The following is an 8,281-nucleotide window of genomic DNA, read 5'->3' on the forward strand; positions in this document are numbered from 1 at the left end:
AGGGAACATGAATACTAGTAATATCATTAAAACCATTTTCATTGGAGCTAATAAAAAAAGCACATTAAGCTCTAAACCTTGTTTGTGTTCCTCAAGTTAAATGCTTGCAAAACTAACCTTCAATAACACCATTTTCAGGCTACATATAAATGTCCATGTCAATGTCCTCACTGTCCTTACCGACATAATCATTTTTCAAGGGTGGAACTTAATTTTCATTTCATCCTCGTGTACACCTACTTGCAACAGGGTGAACAGTGACACAACATTCCTCAACAGAATAAAAGCCTTGGATTACACATCCAATAGATGCTAAGTTTTAACCTTTTATTCTTTGATTGAAATTTTGCTTCAGTACCATTGTGACCTTTTCACACCTTCATAACCATTGTTGCTTCATGGTACTATCCTTACTGTCCTTACCAACATAATCATTTTTTAGGTCTAAACAAGTTGAGTTTTTTGACACAGTCAAGTTTCCCCATCTGCTATAGATGGAGCCAGAGAGGAGCTTGATTACTACCTTCCTCTTGAGGCTCCAAATCCAAATTCATCATAATTTCCTCAATCTTGATACAACAACCAAACAATTACCTGGTAAGTAGTAACAACCAAAAAGAAAATTACCTGGTAAGTAGTAACAACAAGTTCCATAGGCTTAGGGTAAAACTTCCCATTAATATTACAAGTACCCAGAGATTATATCCATGTAAGCTTTCTATGCTTTGTCTTTGTCTAATAGAATTTCTTGAACACCTCTACACATCTTACTTACATTAAGTAGCAAAGGTCAAAATGTTAAACTGCTTTAGAAATTGGAAAATTTAAAAGGTATACTGTATACAAAATGGGCATACCATTTCAGCTAGTAGGTTAAGATCAAAGGATTTGTAACTCAGCCAAAACCCAGTTGTCAAAACTTTCACAGTCAAGTCTATGCCAGGATGTGCTTGAGAATTTTCATTAAGATAATCATCAAAATATCCTTGGTTCTCCTTTGCTAATGTTAAATCTATGACCTACATACAAGCACACAGATTTTTACACAATTTACAATTAGATTAACTTCATTGATAAGAATCAAAGTGAGTTTTTTATTTATCTATGATGCAACATACCTCTCCCTCCATTTTAGAAGTAAACTGACCACCACACTATTGCTTCAACTTTGTCAATATGCTTCTTTCATGATCATCATTTGTACTTTTATCAAACAAAAGTCTCTGTGCAAGATTCTTCCTGCAATTTTAAAAAATATTAATTATATATCACAACACATAACAAGACAAAGTCCTAAATTTTAAAATAGCATTATATGGATGAAGATTGTCATTCACATCATGAATTCCAGATGTGTAAAGTTGTCATTCCTCATGCTTCATGGCCTTTGGAAGAGTCTAGGTTAATCTATACTTGATAATTCCAAACAATAGTCATTTAAATTTTTTTAAAGAAATTAAAACTAGACTAGTACAAAAAGAAATTGAACCATATATTAAGAATATGGAGTATGTAACCTGGACATACCAAAATAGAAAATGTATCATAGTCTAAAAAATAGAACTCTACTATTATAAACATTGGATTAGATTGTTTGAAGTAATAAAGGTGAACCAACTAAATAATGGGCTAATAAAACATGCTTTATTGCTAGTGAGAAGCATTAAAAACTATATTAATGGTATGTTAGCCTGCACATCCAAATTCTGGGTTAGTTCAACCATGGAGATTCCCAAGGTCCTGTCAAATGGGTCATACCAGACAACCCTTCTATTCTACAAACCTCAATGGGTGATCCACATTAACTATCCAAGCAACTACCTCCTCAGAGAATTGGCATAGCAGATGCCTATGTACCAACTTTTGGTGCCTTCTACACTAAAGAAACCTATTTTGAAGATATTTCCTTGTACCAAGAGGATAGAGAACTACTTATCAATTGAGTCAATCATTTCTTTTCAATTTGTATAATATGTTCTATTGAAACACACATTAATTACCTCTTTTGGTTATTATAATTAGATGCTCCAGTCTTCTGAGGGTGACCTTGATGGAAACCCCCCCATGCTTGTTTGGGGCACAAACATAAGTGTTCAAGATGTCAATCAAGCAGTTCAACACTTTTTGAGGAATTTTAGGGATGATCCTTCAAACCTTGAGGGGAAATACATGAGGCTCTTGGAATAGGTTCAAATTTGTCCCTGCTGGCTTCTTACGGTTGTATATGAGCAATGTTAGTATGCTAATAGAAACCAAATTTAAATAAAGCTTCTACAAACTAAACAAAATTCATAAACTTCAAGATAGACTAAGATGAACTCTCAATTGAGAATATGAGCCATTAATGGGCTCTCTCAATGAGAAGCTCTCTTGTTGAGTAACTTTGTCTAAATAGATAGGATGTATGCTCAAGCTTATGTTTCAAAAAGGGCTTCAAATGGAGTTGGAATTTGGGTGTGAGTGTATGGTTTTGATGTAAAATGGCTTCTCAAAATGGCATTATGACTTTACTTCATGGATTGTGTTATTTTGCAAAGGGGAAGGATCCAATTTATAAGCAAGAGGCTTGAGGGATTGAGGGCTAAGATGCAAAGATGGGAAAAAGCTCATGGAGGGCTCAGATTGCATGAGAAGAGAGCACATGGATTGTGCTTCCTTACATCCAATCAAAGAGTGACACATGTCACATGGTGAGAGGATGGAGGAAAGGGGAAGGATGAGTCAAAAAAGGAGGCTCAAGGGATAAAATCTTCATAAAGACCCTCATAATGACTTGTAAGAGCAATAAAAGGGCTTGGAAGAGTCATTTATGGCCTAGTGGGCTTCATAAAGTTTTATGGTTGAGATATTTTGAGGGAGATGAGAGCAATTTCGACTTGGGCTTGATTAGGAGGGTTTTAAGCTTGCTTAGGTTTGTGCAAATGATTAGAGGATGGATTAGGATGGTTTAGGATTAGCTTAGGGATAGACAAGTGGATGACATTTAATGAGGGTGGGTAAAGGAGGAGATATTTGTTAACTTTGGCTTGGGTTAGTAATTCTTAACCCATGTTTAGGGAATGTGACAAGTTTAGGAGGGGATTAGGATTAGGTTTAAAGACATCATCTAGAAGAGTCTAGACTTTGGATGAGGATAAAGACTTTCTAGAATAGTCTAGAATTTCCTAGGATGAGGATGAAGACTTTCTAGAAGAGTCTAGAACTTCTTAGGATGAGGATAAATTAGATTTTTAGGAAATAAATAAAGTTTTATTTATTTCAAGGGTTTGGGTTGAGGAGATATTTATTAAAACTTTTTTAATAAACATGAGGATTAATATTTAATCTTAATTAAATATTTTGAGTTGGGATTAGGGGTAGGAAATGATGGGATTAGCCTTTAATAAAAATTAAAGAAGGATTAGAAGATTTTGGAAGAGGCTAGTGGTCTTAAGGAAATTGGCCAAGTTTTGGGCAAAAAATAAATTTTTTATTTATTTTGGGATTTTTGGTAAATTTATTAATTAAATAATTAATAAATAAGGAAATAATGTTTAAATAAGATTTAAACATTTTTGGGAGGGATTCCTTAATTAAATATTTTTAATTAAGATAAAGGGATTTAATGGCATAAAAAATAATTAATTAATTAAATAAATAATTAATTACTAAATGATGATGTCATCAGGAATTTTTCAGAAAATAAAAATACTTTATTTTCTAAAGGTTTTTAGGTGTCTACAATGGTTACCATCTAGTCTCATTTAAAATTATTGGTTGAGCACATTTTCTTTTATATTCACTTCATTTAGTTGATTTCTCATTTAGACAATGGAAGTCAAAGGTGATTTGTTGAATATTGATGCAATGAACATCTTCGAATATGATGAAGAAGTTTATAGAAAGATGGTCAAATATCCTCTTGAAGTTCTCGCAATTTTTGACATTGTATTGATGGATGTAGCTATTCACCTCAAGCCTTTGTAGGAGAAGCACATACAGGTGACTAAATTGTATTTTTGGAAAGATATGTTTTGTCAGTTAGTATGTTTTCATTTAATGACTTTTTTGTTTCAGATTTTGTTTATTTATGCACATAAATATGCCTCAGACTTACATATAACTGCCATTGCATTTAGGCAAGAATATTCAATCTTAGAGATACAATTAACATGCAAGATCTAAATCCATCAGGCAAGCAATGCTTTTTAGAGTTACATCTTCATTTTCCAATGCTATTTGAAAAATCTAATAAGGGGATTTTGTTGTCTTTGAAATCTAGATATTGAGAAGATGGTTTCAGTCAAAGGAATGATAATTCAGTGTAGCTCAATTATACCAAAAATCAAAGAAGCATTCTTTAGGTGTCTTGTTTGTGGATATGCTCTAGCACTAGTACCTATTGATAGAGGTAATTCATTGGATTGCAATTGAACTCTTAATATAATAGTTAATTGTGTCTTCATTGTATGTTATGTTTGTTTCTCAATTCTATTTTGCATAAACTGTGGTGGAGAATCTATGGCTTTAAATAGATTCATGCTCATGAAAGTGATCTCAGAAGCTTTTAGATTCCAATATTTTGCAATTAAGATTTTACTCCTTATTGTGACATGGCCATTGTTGATATGTTCTCTATAACCTTAATTGGAACTAATAGGACACTGTACATGGGGTTCTTCTCAAATTGAGATGTTTGCCTGATGAAAGCTATATATGAGAGAGCACATTTTTTTATTGTGAAAAAATCCCTGTATGAGAACTTTCACACCAAATTTATTCTCATATTCCATGAGAGTCTTCTATCAAATTTTTTCAAACGTATTTCATGTTTTTTTTTAAAATCTCATATCTTTGCTTCACTATGTACAATGGTACTTGTTGTCTAAAAGTTTTTTTGCTGGATTTGTATTCACATCCTATTTTATGCTTCAAATGCTTAGGTCAGATTGATGAACCTATACGTTGTGCAAGGCCAAAATGTGTTGCTATGAATTCTTTGACATTGATGCATAATAGATGTAGGTAGGAACTTGTTGATTTTAGTTTATGCATGATTTGAAGCTGCATTTTCAAGACTCTAAAGACAACTATATCCTTTTACTTTGTGGTTAGGTTTTCTGATAAGCAGATTGTAAGGTTGCAATAAATGCTTGATGCCATTCCAGAGGGGGAAATCCTACACACTGTTAGCTTGCTAATGCATGACAAACTTGTTGATGCAGCCAAACCTGGTGATTGAATCGAGGTGTGTCTAACATTAGATGATATATGAATTCTACACTCATTTTTATTGCCAAGTGTTAGCATTTGAAGGTTGACATTAGGTTTTTTTTGTAGGTTACTGGGATTTTCAGAGCTATGACAGTTAGAGTGGGACCAAACCAAAGGATTGTGAAATCTCTATTTAAAGAAAAGCTCTCAAGCCTATCTTAGTCCATTTAAGTTGGAAATGAGGACCTTAATGCTCTATTCTATGATTTCTAATTCTAATTTGTAAATCATTTGTTGGTGTAGACCTACATCGATTGCCTTCATCTAAAAAAGGTAGACAAGACAAGATTGCAAGCCAAAGATCCAATGGAACGTGATACCAATAGTGATAGTTTTGCCTCTTTTCAAGAGGGTGATATGTCACCAGCTAATTATGAAGCTAAGGTATAAACTCATACTTTTTACCTTTTGTATATAACATGAATTTTGCAAGCTCTAAAATTGAATTTTGACTGCCAATTTCCAAATTGAGAAGTTGAAAGAACTATCTCGCATGCCCAATATCTATGAGAGGCTAACTAGGTCCTTAGCTTTGAGTATTTGGGAGCTAGAAGATGTAAAGAAAGGGCTCTTGTGCCAGGTATCTTTCTTTGCATTCATGTTTGATTAATTGGTAATTTGTTGCATGTTCTTTGAACCATATGTTAACCATTATGCTTCTTAAATAGCTTTTTGGGGGAACTACACTAAAACTAGCTTCAGGCGCTACTTTTCGTGGTGATATCAACATCCTACTTGTTGGGGATCTAGGTACAAGTAAGTCTCAACTACTTTAGTATGTGCATAAGTTGGATCCTCGAGGCATTCATACAAGTGGTCATGGAAGCTCTGCAGTTGCTTTGACTGCTTATGTATCAAAGGATCCTGAAACTAGTGAAGTAGTAAGGTATTAACTCAATTTGTTGATCATTGAGCTCTTTGGGCTGCATACTCCCCCACTGCTATCTACTACTTTATTCTATATAAACTTCTTATTTCTTTGAACTCAACAAGTTCCAAAAAGTGGAGCATTGGTAATGAGTGATAGGGGTATTTGTTGCATAGATGAGTTTGACAAGATGTCAGACAATGCTCATAGCATGTTACATGTGGTGTGATTTTTCTCTGAGCTCTTTGAATTATGTACTTTTACTAGTTTCTTGACTTCATAATCTATGCTATTGGTTGACTTGTATATCAATGTCTAGTCATTCCTTTGAAGTAGTTTATGGAACAACAAACAGTGTTAATTGCAAAGGCTGGGATCATAGCATCTTTGAATGCAAGAACACCTATTTTAGCTTGTACCAATCCTAGTGGTTCATGCTACAACCCTAGATTTTCAGTGATTGATAATAAGAAACTTCCTCCAACATTGCTTTCTAGGTGGAGTATGTTTGTTTTTAGAATTCAAGCTAGAGAATTTATTTCTTGTCACTCAAGTATAAAAGAATCACAAAAAATGTGTGCAGGTTTGATTTGATCTACCTAGTGCTTGATAAAGCTGATGAACAAATGGACAGGTGCCTTGCAAGGCATCTTGTTGCATTACATTACGATGAGCCAGAGGTAAGTTCTAATTTGGTCAATACTATGTAGTAATTAATGGGGGGTCCAATGACCTGATTTTTTTGATGTGAACTACATTATGATTCTAGGACCAAATGATGGATGCATTTGACCTCCCAACTATCACTTCGTATATCACTTATGCAAGACAACATATACATCCTAAGATATCTGATGAGGTAGTAGAAGATCTGATTTGTGGTTATGTTGAAATGCGTAGGAAGGGAAACTTCCCTAGTAGTAGCAAGAAGGTTAGCTCAATATATTCTCAAATTCAATTTTTGTATAGTATGCTTACAAGTTACACATGTGAAAAAAGTAATAATATATTTCATACTTCTATTGAAGAATGCATCTTGATGCAGGGCAATTCTCATGTTATGTTAACTTGTTCTCCTAAATGAATTGTATAGGTTATCACAATGACTCCATGCCAAATTGAAAGCTTAATAAGAATAAGTGAAGCCCTCGCCCACATTAGATTCTTTGAGTGGGTAAGAAAATCCTATGTAGACAAAAGTGGGTTACATTCTTGAATGTTTTAAAGCTAGACTGAGGCAATAAAAAGATATCTTACATTCCAATTCTATAGGTTGAAAGGTGTGATGTGGTAGAATCATTCTAGCTTCTTGAAGTTGCACTTCAACAATCTGCCACTGATCATTCAACTGGTAACCATTGTGCATCTTTGGCAATGAGGATTGTCAGTTCATTTAGTTGTATATTGAATGCATTATCATCACAAAATTAGTTAGCTCTGACAGAACTATGTTAATTGGAAGCCATTGAATGCATTTGAGTGTCATGGTTATAGGGACCATTGACATGGATCTCATAAACATGGGAGTCTTAGCCAGTGAAAGAATGAGACAAGCCAATCTTATTTCATCACTAAGGATTCTTATCATGGAAAGGATGCAGGCAGGGGGACCATCAACTCGTACTACCAAGGTAACATTCTTTATACTACCCTAAATAGTGTTAAGAAAATTGTTGGTATGGAACCTAACCAGATATGAATGAATGCAATCATAGTTGATGGAGGAAATGCACAAATAGGGATCCAAGGAAGTCATCCTGAATGATGTAAGTAATTCTTTGTTATGGGTAAATTTCAAGCTATTTCTAGCTTCATTTTCTTGGGGGAAATGAATACATTATGAGTTATGTTGTTCAATTTTAGATTCGTAATGCAATTGGAAACCTTGTGAGTGAGGGATTTGTTACAATTCATGGGGACAATGTGAAGAGGACCTAAACAAGTTTTGAGGATGATATGGCCCCTATAATAATTAGTAATGAAGTATCTAATAAGACTACAATTAGTGTGTTGTGGAAAACTGTTTTAATATGCCTTGAGCTTCATGCTTTGTAGTACATCAATGGGTACTTTCACTTGTAAAAAAATCCAAAAAATTGAAGAAATCCAAAGCTTGGGTGTACTATCTATGACAAGGACAACTACTGAGGTAATGATGGA

At 34.0% G+C, this 8,281-nt stretch overlaps 1 pseudogene; it reads left to right on the forward strand.

The window, feature by feature from the left end:
- The first annotated feature begins 2,067 nt into the window (after nucleotides 1–2,067).
- LOC149554839 (DNA replication licensing factor MCM4-like) lies at nucleotides 2,068–8,059 on the forward strand (annotated as a pseudogene).
- The last annotated feature ends 222 nt before the right edge of the window (nucleotides 8,060–8,281 follow it).

This window comes from Cupressus sempervirens, chromosome 5, assembly GCF_028749045.1.
Source record: "Cupressus sempervirens isolate cs-2001-9-10 chromosome 5, ASM2874904v1, whole genome shotgun sequence".
Lineage (NCBI taxonomy): Eukaryota > Viridiplantae > Streptophyta > Pinopsida > Cupressales > Cupressaceae > Cupressus > Cupressus sempervirens.